This window comes from Engystomops pustulosus, unplaced genomic scaffold (assembly GCF_040894005.1).
Source record: "Engystomops pustulosus unplaced genomic scaffold, aEngPut4.maternal MAT_SCAFFOLD_650, whole genome shotgun sequence".
In the NCBI taxonomy this organism is placed as follows: Eukaryota; Metazoa; Chordata; class Amphibia; order Anura; family Leptodactylidae; genus Engystomops; species Engystomops pustulosus.
In genome coordinates, this window is record NW_027285529.1 from 15,001 (window position 1) to 40,000 (window position 25,000).

Consider the following 25,000-nt stretch of genomic DNA (forward strand, 5'->3'; position numbering starts at 1 on the left):
AGCCGCTCGGCCTATCCGGCCACATGTCACCGTCCCCCGGCCACACTTGGCTATAGGTCCCGGGGAGGAATAATGCCCATGGAAGTAGGAGCTCCTACTTCCAAAGGGGCAAGTCAGCGGGAGCAGCCACTTGGCCTATTCGGCCAAGTTTCACTGTTCCCCGGCCACACTTGGCTGTAGGTCCCGGAGAGGAATAATGCCCATGGAAGTAAGAGCTCCTACCTCCAAAGGGGCAAGTCAGCGGGAGAAGCCACTTGGCCTATCCGGCCACATGTCACTGTCCCCCGGCCAAGCTTGGCTGTAGGTCCCGGGGAGGAATAATGCCCATGGAAGTAGGAGCTCCTACTTCCAAAGGGGCAAGTCAGCGGAAGAAGCCACTAGTTCTATCCGGCCAAGAGTCACTGTTCCCCGGCCTTACTTGGCAGTAGGTCCCGGGGAGGAATAATGCCCATGGAAGTAGGAGCTCCTACTTCCAAAGGGGCAAGTCAGCGGGAGAAGCCACTTGGCCTATCCGGCCAAGAGTCACTGTTCCCCGGCCACTCTTGGCAGTAGGTCCCGGGGAGGAATAATGCCCATGGAAGTAGGAGCTCCTACTTCCAAAGGGGCAAGTCAGCGGGAGAAGCCACTAGTTCTATCCGGCCAAGAGTCACTGTTCCCCGGCTACACTTGGCAGTAGGTCCCGGGGAGGAATAATGCCCATGGAAGTAGGAGCTACTACCTCCAAAGGGTGAAGACACTTGGCTCTAAGTCCCCGAGAGGTATACTGCCCATGGGAGTAAGAGCTCCTACTTCCAAAGGGGCAAGTCAGCGGGAGAAGCCACTTGGCCTACCCGGCCAAGAGTCACTGTTCCCCGGCCACACTTGGCAGTAGGTCCCGGGGAGGAATAATGCCCATGGAAGTAGGAGCTCCTACTTCCAAAGGGGCAAGTCAGCGGGAGAAGCCACTTGGCCTACGCGGCCAAGAGTCACTGTTCCCCGGCCACACTTGGCAGTAGGTCCCGGGGAGGAATAATGCCCATGGAAGTAGGAGCTCCTACTTCCAAAGGGGCAAGTCAGCGGGAGAAGCCACTTGGCCTATCCAACCACATGTCACTGTCCCCCGGCCACACTTGGCTGTAGGTCCCGGGGAGGAATAATGCCCATGGAAGTAGGAGCTCCTACTTCCAAAGGGGCAAGTCAGCGGAAGAAGCCACTAGTTCTATCCGGCCAAGAGTCACTGTTCCCCGGCCTTACTTGGCAGTAGGTCCCGGGGAGGAATAATGCCCATGGAAGTAGGAGCTCCTACTTCCAAAGGGGCAAGTCAGCGGGAGAAGCCACTTGGCCTATCCGGCCAAGAGTCACTGTTCCCCGGCCACACTTGGCAATAGGTCCCGGGGAGGAATAATGCCCATGGAAGTAGGAGCTCCTACTTCCAAAGGGGCAAGTCAGCGGGAGAAGCCACTAGTTCTATCCGGCCAAGAGTCACTGTTCCCCGGCTACACTTGGCAGTAGGTCCCGGGGAGGAATAATGCCCATGGAAGTAGGAGCTACTACCTCCAAAGGGTGAAGACACTTGGCTCTAAGTCCCCGAGAGGTATACTGCCCATGGGAGTAAGAGCTCCTACTTCCAAAGGGGCAAGTCAGCGGGAGAAGCCACTTGGCCTACCCGGCCAAGAGTCACTGTTCCCCGGCCACACTTGGCAGTAGGTCCCGGGGAGGAATAATGCCCATGGAAGTAGGAGCTCCTACTTCCAAAGGGGCAAGTCAGCGGGAGAAGCCACTTGGCCTACCCGGCCAAGAGTCACTGTTCCCCGGCCACACTTGGCAGTAGGTCCCAAGGAGGAATAATGCCCATGGAAGTAGGAGCTCCTACTTCCAAAGGGGCAAGTCAGCGGGAGAAGCCACTTGGCCTATCCGGCCACATGTCACTGTCCCCCGGCCACACTTGGCTGTAGGTCCCGGGGAGGAATAATGCCCATGGAAGTAGGAGCTCCTACTTCCAAAGGGGCAAGTCAGCGGAAGAAGCCACTAGTTCTATCCGGCCAAGAGTCACTGTTCCCCGGCCTTACTTGGCAGTAGGTCCCGGGGAGGAATAATGCCCATGGAAGTAGGAGCTCCTACTTCCAAAGGGGCAAGTCAGCGGGAGAAGCCACTTGGCCTATCCGGCCAAGAGTCACTGTTCCCCGGCCACACTTGGCAATAGGTCCCGGGGAGGAATAATGCCCATGGAAGTAGGAGCTCCTACTTCCAAAGGGGCAAGTCAGCGGGAGAAGCCACTAGTTCTATCCGGCCAAGAGTCACTGTTCCCCGGCCACACTTGGCAGTAGGTCCCGGGGAGGAATAATGCCCATGGAAGTAGGAGCTACCACCTCCAAAGGGTGAAGACACTTGGCTCTAAGTCCCCGAGAGGTATACTGCCCATGGGAGTAAGAGCTCCTACTTCCAAAGGGGCAAGTCAGCGGGAGAAGCCACTTGGCCTATCCGGCCAAGAGTCACTGTTCCCCGGCCACACTTGGCAGTAGGTCCCGGAGAGGAATAGTGCCCATGGAAGTAGGAGCTCCTACTTCCAAAGGGGCAAGTCAGCGGGAGAAGCCACTTGGCCTACACGGCCAAGAGTCACTGTTCCCCGGCCACACTTGGCAGTAGGTCCCGGGGAGGAATAATGCCCATGGAAGTAGGAGCTACTACCTCCAAAGGGGCAAGTCAGCGGGAGAAGCCACTTGGCCTATCCGGCCAAGAGTCACTGTTCCCCGGCCACTCTTGGCAGTAGGTCCCGGGGAGGAATAATGCCCATGGAAGTAGGAGCTCCTACCTCCAAAGGGGCAAGTCAGCGGGAGAAGCCACTTGGCCTACCCGGCCAAGAGTCACTGTTCCCCGGCCACACTTGGCAGTAGGTCCCGGGGAGGAATAATGCCCATGGAAGTAGGAGCTCCTACCTCCAAAGGGGCAAGTCAGCGGGAGAAGCCACTTGGCCTATCCGGCCAAGAGTCACTGTTCCCCGGCCACACTTGGCAGTAGGTCCCGGGGAGGAATAATGCCCATGGAAGTAAGAGCTCCTACTTCCAAAGGGGCAAGTCAGCGGGAGAAGCCACTTGGCCTATCCGGCCAAGAGTCACTGTTCCCCGGCCACACTTGGCAATAGGTCCCGGGGAGGAATAATGCCCATGGAAGTAGGAGCTCCTACTTCCAAAGGGGCAAGTCAGCGGGAGAAGCCACTTGGCCTATCCGGCCAAGAGTCACTGTTCCCCGGCCACACTTGGCAGTAGGTCCCGGGGAGGAATAATGCCCATGGAAGTAGGAGCTCCTACTTCCAAAGGGGCAAGTCAGCGGGAGAAGCCACTTGGCCTATCCGGCCACATGTCACTGTCCCCCGGCCAAGCTTGGCTGTAGGTCCCGGGGAGGAATAATGCCCATGGAAGTAGGAGCTCCTACTTCCAAAGGGGCAAGTCAGCGGAAGAAGCCACTAGTTCTATCCGGCCAAGAGTCACTGTTCCCCAGCCACACTTGGCAGTAGGTCCCGGGGAGGAATAATGCCCATGGAAGTAGGAGCTCCTACTTCCAAAGGGGCAAGTCAGCGGGAGAAGCCACTTGGCCTACCCAGGCAAGAGTCACTGTTCCCCGGCCACACTTGGCAGTAGGTCCCGGGGAGGAATAATGCCCATGGAAGTAGGAGCTCCTACTTCCAAAGGGGCAAGTCAGCGGGAGAAGCCACTTGGCCTATCCGGCCAAGAGTCACTGTTCCCCGGCCACACTTGGCAGTAGGTCCCGGGGAGGAATAATGACCATGGAAGTAAGAGCTCCTACTTCCAAAGGGGCAAGTCAGCGGGAGAAGCCACTTGGCCTATCCGGCCAAGAGTCACTGTTCCCCGGCCACACTTGGCAGTAGGTCCCGGGGAGGAATAATGCCCATGGAAGTAAGAGCTCCTACTTCCATAGGGGCAAGTCAGCGGGAGAAGCCACTTGGCCTATCCGGCCAAGAGTCACTGTTCCCCGGCTACACTTGGCAGTAGGTCCCGGGGAGGAATAATGACCATGGAAGTAAGAGCTCCTACTTCCAAAGGGGCAAGTCAGCGGGAGAAGCCACTTGGCCTATGCGGCCAAGAGTCACTGTTCCCCGGCCACACTTGGCAGTAGGTCCCGGGGAGGAATAATGCCCATGGAAGTAAGAGCTCCTACTTCCAAAGGGGCAAGTCAGCGGGAGAAGCCACTTGGCCTATCCGGCCAAGAGTCACTGTTCCCCGGCTACACTTGGCAGTAGGTCCCGGGGAGGAATAATGACCATGGAAGTAAGAGCTCCTACTTCCAAAGGGGCAAGTCAGCGGGAGAAGCCACTTGGCCTATGCGGCCAAGAGTCACTGTTCCCCGGCCACACTTGGCAGTAGGTCCCGGGGAGGAATAATGCCCATGGAAGTAAGAGCTCCTACTTCCAAAGGGGCAAGTCAGCGGGAGAAGCCACTTGGCCTATCCGGCAAAGAGTCACTGTTCCCCGGCTACACTTGGCAGTAGGTCCCGGGGAGGAATAATGACCATGGAAGTAAGAGCTCCTACTTCCAAAGGGGCAAGTCAGCGGGAGAAGCCACTTGGCCTATCCGGCCAAGAGTCACTGTTCCCCGGCCACACTTGGCAGTAGGTCCCGGGGAGGAATAATGCCCATGGAAGTAAGAGCTCCTACTTCCAAAGGGGCAAGTCAGCGGGAGAAGCCACTTGGCCTATCCGGCCAAGAGTCACTGTTCCCCGGCCACACTTGGCAGTAGGTCCCGGGGAGGAATAATGCCCATGGAAGTAGGAGCTCCTACTTCCAAAGGGGCAAGTCAGCGGGAGAAGCCACTTGGCCTACCCGGCCAAGAGTCACTGTTCCCCGGCCACACTTGGCAGTAGGTCCCGGGGAGGAATAATGCCCATGGAAGTAGGAGCTCCTACTTCCAAAGGGGCAAGTCAGCGGGAGAAGCCACTTGGCCTATCCGGCCAAGAGTCACTGTCCCCCGGCCACACTTGGCAGTAGGTCCCGGGGAGGAATAATGCCCATGGAAGTAGGAGCTCCTACTTCCAAAGGGGCAAGTCAGCGGGAGAAGCCACTTCGCCTACCCGGCCAAGTGTCACTGTCCCCCGGCCAGACTTGGCGGCAAGTCCCGGGGAGGAATAATGCCCATGGAAGTAGGAGCTCACTTGGCTCTAAGTCTTCGAGAGGTATAATGCCCATGGAAGTAAGAGCTCCTACTTCCAAAGGGGCAAGTCAGCGGGAGAAGCCACTTCGCCTACCCGGCCAAGTGTCACTGTCCCCCGGCCAGACTTGGCGGCAAGTCCCGGGGAGGAATAATGCCCATGGAAGTAGGAGCTCCTACTTCCGAAGGGGCAAGTCAGCGGGAGAAGCCACTTCGCCTACCCGGCCAAGTGTCACTGTCCCCCGGCCAGACTTGGCGGCAAGTCCCGGGGAGGAATAATGCCCATGGAAGTAGGAGCTCACTTGGCTCTAAGTCTTCGAGAGGTATAATGCCCATGGAAGTAAGAGCTCCTACTTCCAAAGGGGCAAGTCAGCGGGAGAAGCCACTTCGCCTACCCGGCCAAGTGTCACTGTCCCCCGGCCAGACTTGGCGGCAAGTCCCGGGGAGGAATAATGCCCATGGAAGTAGGAGCTCCTACTTCCAAAGGGGCAAGTCAGCGGGAGAAGCCACTTGGCCTATCCGGCCAAGAGTCACTGTTCCCCGGCCACACTTGGCAGGAGGTCCCGGGGAGGAATAATGCCCATGGAAGTAGGAGCTCCTACTTCCAAAGGGGCAAGTCAGCGGGAGAAGCCACTTGGCCTATCCGGCCAAGAGTCACTGTTCCCCGGCCACACTTGGCAGTAGGTCCCGGGGAGGAATAATGCCCATGGAAGTAGGAGCTCCTACTTCCAAAGGGGCAAGTCAGCGGGAGAAGCCACTTGGCCTAACCGGCCAAGAGTCACTGTTCCCCGGCCACACTTGGCAGTAGGTCCCGGGGAGGAATAATGCCCATGGAAGTAGGAGCTCCTACTTCCAAAGGGGCAAGTCAGCGGGAGAAGCCACTTGGCCTATCCGGCCAAGAGTCACTGTTCCCCGGCCACACTTGGCAGTAGGTCCCGGGGAGGAATAATGCCCATGGAAGTAGGAGCTCCTACACCCAAAGGGGCAAGTCAGCGGGAGAAGCCACTTGGCCTAACCGGCCAAGAGTCACTGTTCCCCGGCCACACTTGGCAGTAGGTCCCGGGGAGGAATAATGCCCATGGAAGTAGGAGCTCCTACTTCCAAAGGGGCAAGTCAGCGGGAGAAGCCACTTGGCCTATCCGGCCACATGTCACTGTTCCCCGGCCACACTTGGCAGTAGGTCCCGGGGAGGAATAATGCCCATGGAAGTAGGAGCTCCTACTTCCAAAGGGGCAAGTCAGCGGGAGAAGCCACTAGTTCTATCCGGCCAAGAGTCACTGTTCCCCGGCCACACTTGGCAGTAGGTCCCGGGGAGGAATAATGCCCATGGAAGTAGGAGCTCACTTGGCTCTAAGTCTTCGAGAGGTATAATGCCCATGGAAGTAAGAGCTCCTACTTCCAAAGGGGCAAGTCAGCGGGAGAAGCCACTTCGCCTACCCGGCCAAGTGTCACTGTCCCCCGGCCAGACTTGGCGGCAAGTCCCGGGGAGGAATAATGCCCATGGAAGTAGGAGCTCCTACTTCCAAAGGGGCAAGTCAGCGGGAGAAGCCACTTCGCCTACCCGGCCAAGTGTCACTGTCCCCCGGCCAGACTTGGCGGCAAGTCCCGGGGAGGAATAATGCCCATGGAAGTAGGAGCTCCTCCTTCCAAAGGGGCAAGTCAGCGGGAGAAGCCACTTCGCCTACCCGGCCAAGTGTCACTGTCCCCCGGCCAGACTTGGCGGCAAGTCCCGGGGAGGAATAATGCCCATGGAAGTAGGAGCTCACTTGGCTCTAAGTCTTCGAGAGGTATAATGCCCATGGAAGTAAGAGCTCCTACTTCCAAAGGGGCAAGTCAGCGGGAGAAGCCACTTCGCCTACCCGGCCAAGTGTCACTGTCCCCCGGCCAGACTTGGCGGCAAGTCCCGGGGAGGAATAATGCCCATGGAAGTAGGAGCTCCTACTTCCAAAGGGGCAAGTCAGCGGGAGAAGCCACTTCGCCTACCCGGCCAAGTGTCACTGTCCCCCGGCCAGACTTGGCGGCAAGTCCCGGGGAGGAATAATGCCCATGGAAGTAGGAGCTCCTCCTTCCAAAGGGGCAAGTCAGCGGGAGAAGCCACTTCGCCTACCCGGCCAAGTGTCACTGTCCCCCGGCCAGACTTGGCGGCAAGTCCCGGGGAGGAATAATGCCCATGGAAGTAGGAGCTCCTACTTCCAAAGGGGCAAGTCAGCGGGAGAAGCCACTTCGCCTACCCGGCCGGCCAAGTGTCACTGGTCCCCCGGCCAGACTTGGCGGCAAGTCCCGGGGAGGGAATAATGCCCATGGAAGTAGGAGCTCCTACTTCCAAAGGGGCAAGTCAGCGGGAGAAGCCACTTCGCCTACCCGGCCAAGTGTCACTGTCCCCCGGCCAGACTTGGCGGCAAGTCCCGGGGAGGAATAATGCCCATGGAAGTAGGAGCTCCTACTTCCAAAGGGGCAAGTCAGCGGGAGAAGCCACTTCGCCTACCCGGCCAAGTGTCACTGTCCCCCGGCCAGACTTGGCGGCAAGTCCCGGGGAGGAATAATGCCCATGGAAGTAGGAGCTCACTTGGCTCTAAGTCTTCGAGAGGTATAATGCCCATGGAAGTAAGAGCTCCTACTTCCAAAGGGGCAAGTCAGCGGGAGAAGCCACTTCGCCTACCCGGCCAAGTGTCACTGTCCCCCGGCCAGACTTGGCGGCAAGTCCCGGGGAGGAATAATGCCCCATGGAGCTCGGGCAGACTAGAAGTAACCTCGTCTGCCCGCTGGAGGGCGCCCTTCCCGGAGCGGAGGGGACCCCCTTGGCCACAAAGTGCAAGCCGAGTTTGGAGCTCGAAACCCGGCCACGCTTGGTCGTAGGTCCCGGTGAGGAACATGGCCATGGAAGTCGGAGCTCAAACCTCCAAATTGACCTCAGCGGGAGCACTTGCTGAGGCTGCCCGGGCATGGGTTACTGTTCCCCGGGCACACTTGGTCGTAGGTCCAAGTGTGGAACGTGTCCATGGAAGTTGAAGTGAAGAGAACCGCGAAAGGGAGTTTTTGCGCGAAGCCGCGGCCGAGGAGGGCTCACCGATCCCGGCGTGATTTCTGCCAGGCCCGGTACCCAAACCGAACTCCGCATGGTGGCTGGATCCGCGACCCTGGAACCCTGGGCCGGGAGCCTAGGGGCGAGAGGGGCCCCATGGAGCTCGGGCAGACTAGAAGTACCCTCGTCTGCCCGCTGGAGGGCGCCCTTCCCGGAGCGGAGGGGACCCCCCAAGCGACCAAGTGCAAGCCGAGTTTGGAGCTCGAAACTCGGCCACACTTGGTAGTATGTCCCGGTGAGGAACATGCCCATGGAAGTAAGAGCTCAGCGGGAGCAGCACTCAGGCTACCCGGGAATGTGTCACTGTCCCCCGGCCAAGACTTGGCGGCAGGTCCCGGGGAGGAATAGTGCTCATGGAAGTAGCTCAGCGGGAGCAGCCACTCAGGCTACCCGGGAATGTGTCACTGTCCCCCGGCCAGACTTGGCGGCAGGTCCCGGGGAGGAATAGTGCTCATGGAAGTAGCTCAGCGGGAGCAGCCACTCAGGCTACCCGGGAATGTGTCACTGTCCCTCGGCCACACTTGGTCGTTGATTCTGATGAGGAACATGCCCATGGCACTAAAGAGTGCAGCGGGAGCAGCCGCTCAGGCTACCCGGGAATGTGTCACTGTCCCCGGCCAGACTTGGCGGCAGGTCCCGGGGAGGAATAGTGCCCATGGAAGTCGGAGCTCCAACCTCCAAGTTGACCTCAGCGGGAGCAGCCGCTGAGGCTACCCGGGCATGGGTGACTGTTCCCCGGCCACACTTGGTCGGAGGTCCCGGTGTGGAACATGCCCATGGAAGTTGAAGGGAAGAGAACCGCGAAAGGGAGTTTGGAGGCTGAGCCGCGGCCGAGGAGGTCTCACCGATCCCGGCGTGATTCCAGCCAGGCCCGGTACCCTATACCGAACTCGACAGGGTGGCTGTATCCGGGACCCTGGAACCCTGGGCGGGGAGCCTAGGGGCGAGAGGGGCCCCATGGAGCTCGGGCAGACTAGAAGTACCCTCGTCTGCCCGCTGGAGGGCGCCCTTCCCGGAGCGGAGGGGACCCCCCAAGCGACCAAGTGCAAGCCGAGTTTGGAGCTCGAAACCCGGCCACACTTGGTAGTTGGTCCGGTGAGGAACATGCCCATGGAAGTAAGAGCTCAGCGGGAGCAGCCACTCAGGCTACCCGGCAATGTGTCACTGTCCCCCGGCCAAGACTTGGCGGCAAGTCCCGGGGAGGAATAGTGCCCATGGAAGTAGCTCAGCGGGAGCAGCTGCTGAGGCTACCCGGGAATGTGTCACTGTCCCCCGGCCAGACTTGGCGGCAGGTCCCGGGGAGGAATAGTGCTCATGGAAGTAGCTCAGCGGGAGCAGCTGCTGAGGCTACCCGGGAATGTGTCACTGTCCCTGGGCCACACTTGGTCGTTGGTTCCTGATGAGGAACATGCCCATGGAAGTAAGAGTTCAGCGGGAGAAGCCGCTCAAGCTACCCGGGAATGTGTCACTGTCCCCCGGCCAGACTTGGCGGCAGGTCCCGGGGAGGAACAGTGCCCATGGAAGTCGGAGCTCCAACCTCCAAGTTGACCTCAGCGGGAGCACTTGCTGAGGCTACCCGGGCATGGGCGACTGTTCCCCGGCCACACTTGGTCGGAGGTCCCGGTGTGGAACATGCCCATGGAAGTTGAAGGGAAGAGAACCGCGAAAGGGAGTCTGGAGGCTGAGCCGCGGCCGAGGAGGTCTCACCGATCCCGGCGTGATTCCAGCCAGGCCCGGTACCCTATACCGAACTCGACAGGGTGGCTGTATCCGGGACCCTGGAACCCTGGGCGGGGAGCCTAGGGGCGAGAGGGGCCCCATGGAGCTCGGGCAGACTAGAAGTACCCTCGTCTGCCCGCTGGAGGGCGCCCTTCCCGGAGCGGAGGGGACCCCCCAAGCGACCAAGTGCAAGCCGAGTTTGGAGCTCGAAACCCGGCCACACTTGGTAGTATGTCCCGGTGAGGAACATGCCCATGGAAGTAAGAGCTCAGCGGGAGCAGCCACTCAGGCTACCCGGGAATGTGTCACTGTCCCCCGGCCAAGACTTGGCGGCAAGTCCCGGGGAGGAATAGTTCCCATGGAAGTAGCTCAGCGGGAGCAGCTGCTGAGGCTACCCGGGAATGTGTCACTGTCCCCCGGCCAGACTTGGCGGCAGGTCCGGGGAGGAATAGTGCTCATGGAAGTAGCTCAGCGGGAGCAGCTGCTGAGGCTACCCGGGAATGTGTCACTGTCCCTGGGCCACACTTGGTCGTTGGTTCCTGATGAGGAACATGCCCATGGAAGTAAGAGTTCAGCGGGAGAAGCCGCTCAAGCTACCCGGGAATGTGTCACTGTCCCCCGGCCAGACTTGGCGGCAGGTCCCGGGGAGGAACAGTGCCCATGGAAGTCGGAGCTCCAACCTCCAAGTTGACCTCAGCGGGAGCACTTGCTGAGGCTACCCGGGCATGGGCGACTGTTCCCCGGCCACACTTGGTCGGAGGTCCCGGTGTGGAACATGCCCATGGAAGTTGAAGGGAAGAGAACCGCGAAAGGGAGTTTGGAGGCTGAGCCGCGGCCGAGGAGGTCTCACCGATCCCGGCGTGATTCCAGCCAGGCCCGGTACCCTATACCGAACTCGACAGGGTGGCTGTATCCGGGACCCTGGAACCCTGGGCGGGGAGCCTAGGGGCGAGAGGGGCCCCATGGAGCTCGGGCAGACTAGAAGTACCCTCGTCTGCCCGCTGGAGGGCGCCCTTCCCGGAGCGGAGGGGACCCCCCAAGCGACCAAGTGCAAGCCGAGTTTGGAGCTCGAAACCCGGCCACACTTGGTAGTTGGTCCCGGTGAGGAACATGCCCATGGAAGTAAGAGCTCAGCGGGAGCAGCCACTCAGGCTACCCGGCAATGTGTCACTGTCCCCCGGCCAAGACTTGGCGGCAAGTCCCGGGGAGGAATAGTGCCCATGGAAGTAGCTCAGCGGGAGCAGCTGCTGAGGCTACCCGGGAATGTGTCACTGTCCCCGGCCAGACTTGGCGGCAGGTCCCGGGGAGGAATAGTGCTCATGGAAGTAGCTCAGCGGGAGCAGCTGCTGAGGCTACCCGGGAATGTGTCACTGTCCCTGGGCCACACTTGGTCGTTGGTTCCTGATGAGGAACATGCCCATGGAAGTAAGAGTTCAGCGGGAGAAGCCGCTCAAGCTACCCGGGAATGTGTCACTGTCCCCCGGCCAGACTTGGCGGCAGGTCCCGGGGAGGAACAGTGCCCATGGAAGTCGGAGCTCCAACCTCCAAGTTGACCTCAGCGGGAGCACTTGCTGAGGCTACCCGGGCATGGGCGACTGTTCCCCGGCCACACTTGGTCGGAGGTCCCGGTGTGGAACATGCCCATGGAAGTTGAAGGGAAGAGAACCGCGAAAGGGAGTCTGGAGGCTGAGCCGCGGCCGAGGAGGTCTCACCGATCCCGGCGTGATTCCAGCCAGGCCCGGTACCCTATACCGAACTCGACAGGGTGGCTGTATCCGGGACCCTGGAACCCTGGGCGGGGAGCCTAGGGCGAGAGGGGCCCCATGGAGCTCGGGCAGACTAGAAGTACCCTCGTCTGCCCGCTGGAGGGCGCCCTTCCCGGAGCGGAGGGGACCCCCAAGCGACCAAGTGCAAGCCGAGTTTGGAGCTCGAAACCCGGCCACACTTGGTAGTTGGTCCCGGTGAGGAACATGCCCATGGAAGTAAGAGCTCAGCGGGAGCAGCCACTCAGGCTACCCGGCAATGTGTCACTGTCCCCCGGCCAAGACTTGGCGGCAAGTCCCGGGGAGGAATAGTGCCCATGGAAGTAGCTCAGCGGGAGCAGCTGCTGAGGCTACCCGGGAATGTGTCACTGTCCCTGGGCCACACTTGGTCGTTGGTTCCTGATGAGGAACATGCCCATGGAAGTAAGAGTTCAGCGGGAGAAGCCGCTCAAGCTACCCGGGAATGTGTCACTGTCCCCCGGCCAGACTTGGCGGCAGGTCCCGGGGAGGAACAGTGCCCATGGAAGTCGGAGCTCCAACCTCCAAGTTGACCTCAGCGGGAGCACTTGCTGAGGCTACCCGGGCATGGGCGACTGTTTCCCCGGCCACACTTGGTCGGAGGTCCCGGTGTGGAACATGCCCATGGAAGTTGAAGGGAAGAGAACCGCGAAAGGGAGTTTGGAGGCTGAGCCGCGGCCGAGGAGGTCTCACCGATCCCGGCGTGATTCCAGCCAGGCCCGGTACCCTATACCGAACTCGACAGGGTGGCTGTATCCGGGACCCTGGAACCCTGGGCGGGGAGCCTAGGGGCGAGAGGGGCCCCATGGAGCTCGGGCAGACTAGAAGTACCCTCGTCTGCCCGCTGGAGGGCGCCCTTCCCGGAGCGGAGGGGACCCCCCAAGCGACCAAGTGCAAGCCGAGTTTGGAGCTCGAAACCCGGCCACACTTGGTAGTATGTCCCGGTGAGGAACATGCCCATGGAAGTGAGAGCTCAGCGGGAGCAGCCACTCAGGCTACCCGGGAATGTGTCACTGTCCCCCGGCCAAGACTTGGCGGCAAGTCCCGGGGAGGAATAGTGCCCATGGAAGTAGCTCAGCGGGAGCAGCCACTCAGGCTACCCGGGAATGTGTCACTGTCCCCCGGCCAAGACTTGGCGGCAAGTCCCGGGGAGGAATAGTGCCCATGGAAGTAGCTCAGCGGGAGCAGCCACTCAGGCTACCCGGGAATGTGTCACTGTCCCTCGGCCACACTTGGTCGTAGGTCCCGGTGAGGAACATGCCCATGGAAGTCGGAGCTCCAACCTCCAACCGGGTGAAGCCTCCGAGAGCTAGCCGGGAATAGGGCGCCAATCCCGGCTACCGCCCTCCAGGCTTGCCCCGGTCGAAAGACCTACGTCCTCGCACCAGCACAAGCGCAAAAATTTTCTAAGTGTGGGAGAACCGAGGACCCGCCCGGTGGCACTCTGCCTCTCGCTGCCGCCCTCCTGGAAGCGTCCTCGGTCACTGTGTGTGCGGCAGATATCAGAGCTCCGGAAAGGTGAAAAAGAACCGGTAAGAGGGCGAATCCGGCAGCTCCCTGCCGGGCGAGGACCACCGCGAGCGGCGGGGACGTCAGACGGGAGACGCGCGGCGGACCTTCCGTCGGAGTGCCTGGGATTTTGACCTCGGAGAAGTTCGAAAAAATTATGCGGTCGGAGCTGTCTGCCCCGGCCGGGGAAGGCTCACCGCCGGCGGCTGCCAACCCCTGGCTTGCCCGCTGGATGCCCTTTCGGAGGCTGCTGAAAAAGAACTGTCAGGCGGGCACCTCTCGGAAGAACCGCAGACCAAAACGACCGGTAAAAATTTTGGGCGATCCGACACGTAGTGCACCTTCGGCGGCAGAGAAAAGCAGCAAAAATACCGGTCAGAGAAGGGGAGTTTTGGTCGACTCTGCCAGGTTTTTGCACTAAGTCAGATCCGTAATGCCAGCGGGACTGAGTCGCTTTTGCGTGCCGTGGTCCTGGAGGCCTGCTCGGACAGAGCGGTCCTTCGGGTCCCGCGGGAAGGGGCATTTCATGTTCCTCTGCGGGAGGTGATCCATTTTCTGCGGGAAATGGCGAGCCCCTTCGGCTACAAGAGTGTGTAGGTCCCGCTCAACAGTCTACGTCCTTAACCATCGGGGACTTTGTAGATTTTGCCCAAAATCGCTCTCCGCAGAACAGAGCGTGAGGTCTCCGCGGCGGAGGCCGGAAAAGGTGCGAGGTGAGCGGCATGGTATGACTGGGCTCGTGCCGCTCACTGCTACCCGGAGCGTGGCGCCCTCCGGGTAAAAGGCTAGCCGGGGCGAGTAGGTGGGATGACGGGCGCATAAGCAACGCCGTCCCCGCCGTACAAGGTGCCGGTGGCCTGGCGAACCACCGGCGTAAGGCTAGCCAGGGCGGACCGCGGGGCAGAGGGCGCATAAGCCACGCTCTCTCTCCATCCCACCAGCACAAGCGAAATATTTTCAAAGTGTGGGAGAACCGGCTTCCCGACCGGTGGCACTCTGCCTCTCGCTGCCGCCCTCCTGGAAGCGTCCTCGGTCACTCGGAGTACGGCAGATTTAAGAGCTCCGGAATGGTGAAAAAGAACCGGAGAGAGGGCGACTCCGGCTTCTCTCTGCCGGGCGAGGACCACCGCAGGCGGCGGGGACGTCTGACAGGAGACGGCGCTGCGGGCAGGCTTTAAAAGTGCATGGGGTTTTGGCCTCGGCAAAAGTCGAAAAAATTATGCGGTCGGAGCTGTCTGCCCCGGCCGGGGAAGGCTCACCGCCGGCGGCTGCCAACCCCTGGCTTGCCCGCTGGATGCCCTTTCGGAGGCTTCTGAAAAAGAACTGTCAGGCGGGCACCTCTCGGAAGAACCGCAGACCAAAACGACCGGTAAAAATTTTGGGCGATCCGACCCGTAGTGCACCTTCGGCGGCAGAGAAAAGCAACAAAAATACCGGTCAGAGAAGGGGAGTTTTGGTCGACTCTGCCAGGTTTTTGCACTAAGTCAGATCCGTAATGCCAGCGGGACTGAGTCGCTTTTGCGTGCCGTGGTCCTGGAGGCCTGCTCGGACAGAGCGGTCCTGCGGGTCCCGCGGGAAGGGGCATTTCATGTTCCTCTGCGGGAGGTGATCCATTTTCTGCGGGAAATGGCGAGCCCCTTCGGCTACAAGAGTGTGTAGGTCCCGCTGAACAGTCTACGTCCTTAACCATCGGGGACTTTGTAGATTTTGCCCAAAATCGCTCTCCGCAGAACAGAGCGTGAGGTCTCCGCGGCGGAGGCCGGAAAAGGTGCGAGGTGAGCGGCATGGTATGACTGGGCTCGTGCCGCTCACTGCTACCCGGAGCGTGGCGCCCTCCGGGTAAAAGGCTAGCCGGGGCGAGTAGGTGGGATGACGGGCGCATAAGCAACGCCGTCCCCGCCGTACAAGGTGCCGGTGGCCTGGCGAACCACCGGCGTAAGGCTAGCCAAGGGCGTACCGCGGGGCAGAGGGCGCATAAGCCACGCTCTCTCTCCATCCCACCAGCACAAGCGAAAAATTTTCAAAGTGTGGGAGAACCGGCTTCCCGACCGGTTGCACTCTGCCTCTCGCTGCCGCCCTCCTGGAAGCGTCCTCGGTCACTCGGAGTATGGCAGATTTAAGAGCTCCGGAATGGTGAAAAAGAACCGGAGAGAGGGCGACTCCGGCTTCTCTCTGCCGGGCGAGGACCACCGCAGGCGGCGGGGACGTCTGACAGGAGACGGCGCTGCGGGCAGGCTTTAAAAGTGCATGGGGTTTTGGCCTCGGCGAAAGTCGAAAAAATTATGCGGTCGGAGCTGTCTGCCCCGGCCGGGGAAGGCTCACCGCCGGCGGCTGCCAACCCCTGGCTTGCCCGCTGGATGGCCTTTCGGAGGCTGCTGAAAAAGAACTGTCAGGCGGGCACCTCTCGGAAGAACCGCAGACCAAAACGACCGGTAAAAATTTTGGGCGATCCGACCCGTAGTGCACCTTCGGCGGCAGAGAAAAGCAACAAAAATACCGGTCAGAGAAGGGGAGTTTTGGTCGACTCTGCCAGGTTTTTGCACTAAGTCAGATCCGTAATGCCAGCGGGACTGAGTCGCTCTTGCGTGCCGTGGTCCTGGAAGCCTGCTCGGACAGAGTGGTCCTTCGGGTCCCGCGGGAAGGGGCATTTCATGTTCCTCTGCGGGAGGTGGTCCATTTTCTGCGGGAAATGGCGAGCCCCTTCGGCTGCAAGAGTGTGTAGGTCCCGCTCAACAGTCTACGTCCTTAACCATCGGGGACTTTGTAGATTTTGGTCAAGATCGCCCCCCGCATGTCCTAGCGGGAGGTCTCCGCGGCGGAGGCCGGAAAAGGTGCGAGGTGAGCGGCATGGTATGACTGGGCTCGTGCCGCTCACTGCTACCCGGAGCGTGGCGCCCTCCGGGTAAAAGGCTAGCCGGGGCGAGTAGGTGGGATGACGGGCGCATAAGCAACGCCGTCCCCGCCGTACAAGGTGCCGGTGGCCTGGCGAACCACCGGCGTAAGGCTAGCCAAGGGCGTACCGCGGGGCAGAGGGCGCATAAGCCACGCTCTCTCTCCATCCCACCAGCACAAGCGAAAAATTTTCAAAGTGTGGGAGAACCGGCTTCCCGACCAGTTGCACTCTGCCTCTCGCTGCCGCCCTCCTGGAAGCGTCCTCGGTCACTCGGAGTATGGCAGATTTAAGAGCTCCGGAATGGTGAAAAAGAACCGGAGAGAGGGCGACTCCGGCTTCTCTCTGCCGGGCGAGGACCACCGCAGGCGGCGGGGACGTCTGACAGGAGACGGCGCTGCGGGCAGGCTTTAAAAGTGCAAGGGGTTTTGGCCTCGGCGAAAGTCGAAAAAATTATGCGGTCGGAGCTGTCTGCCCCGGCCGGGGAAGGCTCACCGCCGGCGGCTGCCAACCCCTGGCTTGCCCGCTGGATGGCCTTTCGGAGGCTGCTGAAAAAGAACTGTCAGGCGGGCACCTCTCGGAAGAACCGCAGACCAAAACGACCGGTAAAAATTTTGGGCGATCCGACCCGTAGTGCACCTTCGGCGGCAGAGAAAAGCAACAAAAATACCGGTCAGAGAAGGGGAGTTTTGGTCGACTCTGCCAGGTTTTTGCACTAAGTCAGATCCGTAATGCCAGCGGGACTGAGTCGCTCTTGCGTGCCGTGGTCCTGGAAGCCTGCTCGGACAGAGTGGTCCTTCGGGTCCCGCGGGAAGGGGCATTTCATGTTCCTCTGCGGGAGGTGGTCCATTTTCTGCGGGAAATGGCGAGCCCCTTCGGCTGCAAGAGTGTGTAGGTCCCGCTCAACAGTCTACGTCCTTAACCATCGGGGACTTTGTAGATTTTGGTCAAGATCGCCCCCCGCATGTCCTAGCGGGAGGTCTCCGCGGCGGAGGCCGGAAAAGGTGCGAGGTGAGCGGCATGGTATGACTGGGCTCGTGCCGCTCACTGCTACCCGGAGCGTGGCGCCCTCCGGGTAAAAGGCTAGCCGGGGCGAGTAGGTGGGTTGACGGGCGCATAAGCCACGCCGTCCCCGCCGTACAAGGTGCCGGTGGCCTGGCGAACCACCGGCGTAAGGCTAGCCAAGGGCGTACCGCGGGGCAGAGGGCGCATAAGCCACGCTCTCTCTCCATCCCACCAGCACAAGCGAAAAATTTTCAAAGTGTGGGAGAACCGGCTTCCCGACCGGTGGCACTCTGCCTCTCGCTGCCGTCCTCCTGGAAGCGTCCTCGGTCACTCGGAGTACGGCAGATTTCAGACCTCCGGAATGGTGAAAAAGAACCGGAGAGAGGGCGACTCCGGCTTCTCTCTGCCGGGCGAGGACCACCGCAGGCGGCGGGGACGTCTGACAGGAGACGGCGCTGCGGGCAGGCTTTAAAAGTGCATGGGGTTTTGGCCTCGGCAAAAGTCGAAAAAATTATGCGGTCGGAGCTGTCTGCCCCGGCCGGGGAAGGCTCACCGCCGGCGGCTGCCAACTCATGGCTTGCCCGCTGGATGGCCTTTCGGAGGCTTCTGAAAAAGAACTGTCAGGCGGGCACCTCTCGGAAGAACCGCAGACCAAAACGACCGGTAAAAATTTTGGGCGATCCGACCCGTAGTGCACCTTCGGCGGCAGAGAAAAGCAACAAAAATACCGGTCAGAGAAGGGGAGTTTTGGTCGACTCTGCCAGGTTTTTGCACTAAGTCAGATCCGTAATGCCAGCGGGACTGAGTCGCTTTTGCGTGCCGTGGTCCTGGAGGCCTGCTCGGACAGGGCGGTCCTTTCGGGTCCCGCGGGAAGGGGCATTTCATGTTCCTCTGCGGGAGGTGGTCCATTTTCTGCGGGAAATGGCGAGCCCCTTCGGCTGCAAGAGTGTGTAGGTCCCGCTCAACAGTCTACGTCCTTAACCATCGGGGACTTTGTAGATTTTGGTCAAGATCGCCCCCCGCATGTCCTAGCGGGAGGTCTCCGCGGCGGAGGCCGGAAAAGGTGCGAGGTGAGCGGCATGGTATGACTGGGCTCGTGCCGCTCACTGCTACCCGGAGCGTGGCGCCCTCCGGGTAAAAGGCTAGCCGGGGCGAGCAGGTGGGTTGACGGGCGCATAAGCCACGCCGTCCCCGCCGTACAAGGTGCCGGTGGCCTGGCGAACCACCGGCGTAAGGCTAGACAGGGCGGACCGCGGGGCAGAGGGCGCATAAGCCACGCCGTCCCCGCTGTACAAGGTGCCGGTGGCCTGGCGAACCACCGGCGTAAGGCTAGCCAAGGGCGTACCGCGGGGCAGAGGGCGCATAAGCCACGCTCTCTCTCCATCCCACCAGAACAAGCGAAAAATTTTCAAAGTGTGGGAGAACCGGGGACCCGACCGGTGGCACTCTGCCTCTCGCTGCCGCCCTCCTGGAAGCGTCCTCGGTCACTCGGTGTCCGGCAGATTTCAGAGCTCCGGAATGGTGAAAAAGAACCGGTGAGAGGGCGAAACCGGCTTCTCTCTGCCGGGCGAGGACCACCGCAGGCGGCAAGGGACGTCTGCCAGGAGACGGCGCTGCGGGCAGGCTTTAAAAGTGCATGGGGTTTTGGCCTCGGCGAAAGTCGAAAAAAATTTGCGGTCGGAGCTGTCTGCCCCGGCCGGGGAAGGCTCACCGCCGGCGGCTGCCAACCCCTGGCTTGCCCGCTGGATGCCCTTTCGGAGGCTGCTGAAAAAGAACTGTCAGGCGGGCACCTCTCGGAAGAACCGCAGACCAAAACGACCGGTAAAAATTTTGGGCGATCCGACCCTCAGTGCACCTTCGGCGGCAGAGAAAAGCAACAAAAACACCGGTCAAAGAAGGGAGGTTTTGGTCGACTCTGCCTGGTTTTTGCACAAAGTCAGATCCGTAATGCCAGCGGGACTGAGTCGCTTTTGCGTGCCGTGGTCCTGGAGGCCTGCTCGGACAGAGCGGTCCTTCGGGTCCCGCGGGAAGGGGCATTTCATGTTCCTCTGCGGGAGGTGGTCCATTTTCTGCGGGAAATGGCGAGCCCCATCGGCTACAAGAGTGTGTAGGTCCCGCTCAACAGTCTACGTCCTTAACCATCGGGGACTTTGTAGATTTTGGCAGAAATCGCCCCCCGCAGGTCCTAGCGGGAGGTCTCCGCGGCGGAGGCCGGAGAGGGCGCGAGGTGAGCGGCATGGTATGACTGGGTTCGTGCCGCTCACTGGTACCCGGAGCGTGGCGCCCTCCGGGTAAAAGGCTAGCCGGGGCGAGTAGGTGGGTTGACGGGCGCATAAGCCACGCCGTCCCCGCCGTACAAGGTGCCGGTGGCCTGGCGAACCACCGGCGTAAGGCCAGCCAGGGCGGACCGCGGGGCAGAGGGCGCATAAGCCACGCTCTCTCTCCATCCCACCAGAACAAGCGAAAAATTTTCAAAGTGTGGGAGAACCGGCGACCCGACCGGTGGCACTCTGCCTCTCGCTGCCGCCCTCCTGGAAGCGTCCTCGGTCACTCGGTGTCCGGCAGATTTCAGAGCTCCGGAATGGTGAAAAAGAACCGGAGAGGGGGCGACTCCGGCTTCTCTCTGCCGGGCGAGGACCACCGCAGGCGGCAAGGGACGTCTGACAGGAGACGGCGCTGCGGGCAGGCTTTAAAAGTGCATGGGGTTTTGGCCTCGGCGAAAGTCGAAAAAATTTTGCGGTCGGAGCCGTCTGCCCCGGCCGGGGAAGGCTCACCGCCGGCGGCTGCCAACCCCTGGCTTGCCCGCTGGATGGCCTTTCGGAGGCTGCTGAAAAAGAACTGTCAGGCGGGCACCTCTCGGAAGAACCGCAGACCAAAACGACCGGTAAAAATTTTGGGCGATCCGACCCTCAGTGCACCTTCGGCGGCAGAGAAAAGCATCAAAAATACCGGTCAAAGAAGCGAGGTTTTGGTCGACTCTGCCAGGTTTTTGCACAAAGTGTTGGCATCGTGCGGCGTCGCGCTTTGCCGTACCGTATCCCCAATGGAGCGGCGCCCGGCGGGGTAGGCTAGCCATGTGAGGTCGAGGGCGGGAGGACGGGACGTAAGCCAGGCCGTTCTCCACAAGAAATTCCGGACGCGGAGACCCCTTCTCCGCCCTACGGTCCCCAATGGGGTGGCGCCCGGCGGGTGAGGCTAGCCATGGGAGGACGGGACGTAAGCCAGGCCGTTCTCCACAAGAAATTCCGTACGCGGAGACCCCTTCTCCGCCCTACGGTCCCCAATGGGGTGGCGCCCGGCGGGTGAGGCTAGCCATGTGAGGTCGAGGGCGGGAGGACGGGACGTAAGCCAGGCCGTTCTCCACAAGTAAATTCCGGACGCGGAGACCCCTTCTCCGCCCTACGGTCCCCAATGGGGTGGCGCCCGGCGGGTGAGGCTAGCCGTGTGAGGTCGAGGGCGGGAGGACGGGACGTAAGCCAGGCCGTTCTCCACAAGTAAATTCCGGACGCGGAGACCCCTTCTCCGCCCTACGGTCCCCAATGGGGTGGCGCCCGGCGGGTGAGGCTAGCCATGTGAGGTCGAGGGCGGGAGGACGGGACGTAAGCCAGGCCGTTCTCCACAAGTAAATTCCGGACGCGGAGACCCCTTCTCCGCCCTACGGTCCCCAATGGGGTGGCTCCCGGCGGGTGAGGCTAGCCATGTGAGGTCGAGGGCGGGAGGACGGGACGCAAGCCAGGCCGTTCTCCACAAACTCCCAGCGGTAGAGTCTCGGCTCTCCGCTCTTTTGATCGATCTGACACAGCGCGATCCGGCGGGGCAGGGCACTTTGCTCGGTCAGGGGTATTGGCCCCGGCCGGTTTATGGTAAAGCGTTCCTTAGCCTCAGTCTTGGTCGCGCATCAATCCCCCGCTCCCCGTGAGCGGCTGTGGTCCTCTGCCTAAGGTTGTGTAGCGCGGTGCCAGTGTGGTCCTCGCACGGCCCCGCTCCTGCCACAGCGGTAGGACTCTCTGCTTCGGCTGAGGTTTGCTACGAAGCGTATGGAACGGGCGTACTCCACCGTACCGTGGGTGGGGGGCGGCGGCGGCGGCGGCAGCGTCCAGCGCGGAGCTCCGGCTCCCGCGGCAGCGCCTCGCCTAGTGTCCCTCGGGCAAGTCCAATCGCCCCCCGCCCGGTCGGAGAGCGCAGACACACCTCTGTGTCCACGGTTTATTTCCGCAGCACGAAAAGGGACGGCTCCCGCCTGCTCCTCGCGGCGGCGACGAGGCTTAGACCCACCGTGGCGTATCCGCGGTAGGTATGCTCGTCGGTCGGAGGAGCGGTTGCGGTCGAGTGGTCCCCAGTGTACCCTGTTAGCGCTGCCCGCCTACGCCTGAAGAGCTGCGGACCGAGAAAAAGGTTCGCTCCGCTGCTGACGGCGAAGCGCGCGGCACGCCGCGGAAGAGGAGAGGGAGCGGTCGCCCCCGGGGCGGCTCCCCTCCGAGTCCGGCAGAAGCAGAGATTGTAGCGGAGGGGGGGGTTTCTAAATTCCCCGGGCGTGTTATCCCCAGCGGTAGCCTTTGAACTCTTCAACCGCAAGCACGATCGCACGTTCACAGCACCCGTCACTAGGAGCCGGGCCAGAGGCGGGCGGCAGACGAAACCGACATGAGCGCTTAAGGGTATTGCACCCCCGGCGCCCAGACCCTGGAAATTGAGTCTGCCCCCAAAGCCCACCCGCGTCCTCCTTGGCGCTCCCGGAGTACATGGTCGTAGATGGGCCATCGGTCGCTAATGCCAAACTGCGTCCCAGGGGTGCGTCCCCTCTGACCAACGGCAGACCCATCCCTCTCGCCAATCCGCGGATCCCCGCCAGGTCCCGAACAGGGCTCGTCCTTTAGCGTTTCAAATGCGCCCTCCCCGCCATACGAGGGGTTGAGGACCGTAGCCTTCCCTTACGAGAGGCACCAGGGGTGCGCCTGCTCGAGGGCCCGGCCGGGGGCGTAACGCTTGGGCCGCCCGGGGGAGTCGGTAGACCATGGGAGACCAACACTCGCACACGAACGTTGCCCGTGCTTTTGTGGAAGAGAGCTTCTTGCGAGGTTGTCGCTGCGGTGGCGCCCGGACAAACCCTATCCCTAAAACTTCTGGGGAATTGGCGTCTAAGCCTGCACCCTGCACGGTATCCCTGCACCCACGAAGGGGGCCGTGGAAGGCTTGGGGTCGCGCCGGCGAAACCGACCGGATGCCCGGGGTACTGAACCCCCGGGGTCCCACCCTGGAAATTGAGCCGTCCGACCCCGCCACGTCTTCCTAGTGCTCTCCTTGGCTCCCCCGCCTGTGGGCATCGTTAGGGGCTGCGGTCATCAGCGCCGGCTAAGCTTCGGCAACACGGCCGACCCACCCCTTCGGCGCCTGGGGGTGCCTGGTCCCAGTCCGGGCCGTTCCGTAGGGGCGGCTATCCCTTACATGAGGGACTCGGTGCGTCCGCTCGGGCTGCGGGGCTCCGGCTCCGACAGCCGGGGAGCTGGTTTTGACCGCGGGCCTCCACGGGAACCGGCAGGGACCGGACTAGGCGTCAAGCCGAAAATAACCCCGGCACCCTCTGCTTCCAAAGCGAGGGGACCTTTGGCCGAGCGGGGGCACCGGAAGCCGAACCGACCCCAACCCCTCTTCCTACCCCAGGGCTGGGCTGACCAATCCCCTGATCGGGTCTAAAATGGAAGAAGGGGATTCGAGGGAAGGGGCTGGCGGAAGGCAGTTGCCCGACGGAGTAGGCGAAGGCCAGGCCGTTTCCGAGTCCCGAGCAGAGGAGGGCGAACTCGGCTCTTCATCGACCGACGGCGAGGCGAGGGCGGTGGCTGCCGCGGGGAAGACTCCATTGCTCGTCAGCGCGCTAGGAGCGGGGCCGACTGGCTGCTCGGGGTATGGCATCCCCGGGGGCCCACCCTGGAAATCTTCGCTCCTCAGCCGCTGCAGGTTATAAGGTCCCGCCGCGCGTAAGCGCTCAACTCTCCGACCCACGGATGTCGAGCCCATGGTGAGCCGGCCGTTTCGTACGGGGAAAAGGGGTCCTCTGGCCCCACATCGATCGAGGGGGTTTAGATCCGCGGAGGCACGCACCGCGAGGCGAATCGCTGCTTTTCCCCAAGAGGTTAACCTTCAAACCACCGAGTAGGTTCGGGGCAGGGCCGACAGTCTGCACTGGGGTATTGCATCCCTGGTGGGGCGACCCTGGAAATCTCTGCCCCTTTCCACTCTTTCGGTTGGGCCTCTCGTCGGGGCGAGCGTAAGTCGGCAAGCAGACGTGGGAAGAGGCTTCTTACCGGTGACACTCCCTTCGTGAGAGAGGCAGGTACTCGCCCCGGACCCCGGTCCAAATCTGCGCGGGCCGGACGGCCTCGGCCCTAGCCGAAGGCCGCTCCCGCGAAGCCAGGGAGCCGAAAAAATAACCCCGACACCCTCCGCGACCTCGCGTGCTTCCAAAGCGAGGGGAACCTTTGGCCGAGCGGGGCACCCGAAGCCGAACCGACCCCAACCCCTCTTCTTACCCCAGGGCTGGGCTGACCAATCCCCTGATCGGGTCTAAAATGGAAGAAGGGGATTCGAGGGAAGGGGCTGGCGGAAGGCAGTTGCCCGACGGAGTAGGCGAAGGCCAGGCCGTTTCCAAATCCCGAGCCAGAGGAGGGCGAACGACGTTCTTCATCGACCGACGGCGAGGCTAGGGCGAGGGCGGTGGCTGCCGCGGGGAAGACTCCATTGCTTGCCAGCGTGCTAGGAGCGGGGCCGACAGGCTGCTCGGGGTATGGCATCCCCGGGGGCCCACCCTGGAAATCTTCGCTCCTCAGCCGCTGCAGGTTATAAGGTCCCGCCGCGCGTAAGCGCTCAACTCCCCGACCCACGGACGTCGAGCCCATGGTGAGCTGACAGTTTCGTACGGGGAAAAGGGGTCCTCTGGCCCCACATCGATCGAGGGGGTTTAGATCCGCGGAGGCACGCACCGCGAGGCGAATCGCTGCTTTTCCCCAAGAGGTTAACCTTCAAACCACCGAGTAGGTTCGGGGCAGGGCCGACTGTCTGCACTGGGGTATTGCATCCCTGGTGGGGCGACCCTGGAAATCTCTGCCCCTTTCCACTCTTTCGGTTGGGCCTCTCGTCGGGGCGAGCGTAAGTCGGCAAGCAGACGTGGGAAGAGGCTTCTTACCGGTGACACTCCCTTCGTGAGAGAGGCAGGTACTCGCCCCGCACCCCGGTCCAAATCTGCTCGGTCCGGCCGTCGTCGGCCCTAGCCGAAGGCCGCTCCCGCGAAGCCAGGCGATCCGAACCGAGGATCCGCGCGAGCCTTCTCCAAGCCCTCTGCCGGGCGCTGGTGTTGAAAGCGTAGCGGACCCTGTTCGCCGGAGCGATAGGAGCGGAGCACCGGTCCCGCAGGGTTGAAAGCTGGGTAGCAGCGCCGTAGCTTCCCTCCCAGCCTTCCCCCGGACCTGGCGCCCGATCCCCTCCGCTCCTCTGTGCGTTGGCGGGCGGCGCTGCATGGGTACGTCGCGACGGCTCCTATCGTCTCTCTCGCTTAACAGTGTGGAGAGGTGGTGGTGGAGCCGTCCGACACTCGAGGTGCTGAAGTTGAGCGTCCAATGCTTTCCTTCTATGCGCAGCCTACAGGAGCTGTCCGAGCTTCGGAGGTGCTGATGGAGGTGAGAGTCGAGCGCCACTTCTTGGCTGAACTGAGTGGGGAAAGCCAGCGACTGCGAGAGGGAGGGGAAGGGAAGGCTTTTTCGGGTCCTTGGAAGGGACCGAGAGCATCTTTCTTGCCCCCCTGCCCTAAGCTCCATCCAATGTTGTCTGCGAGGTCTTCTCCGGCGGCGGAGAAGCGCTGCGGTAGCAGCAGCAGCAACGA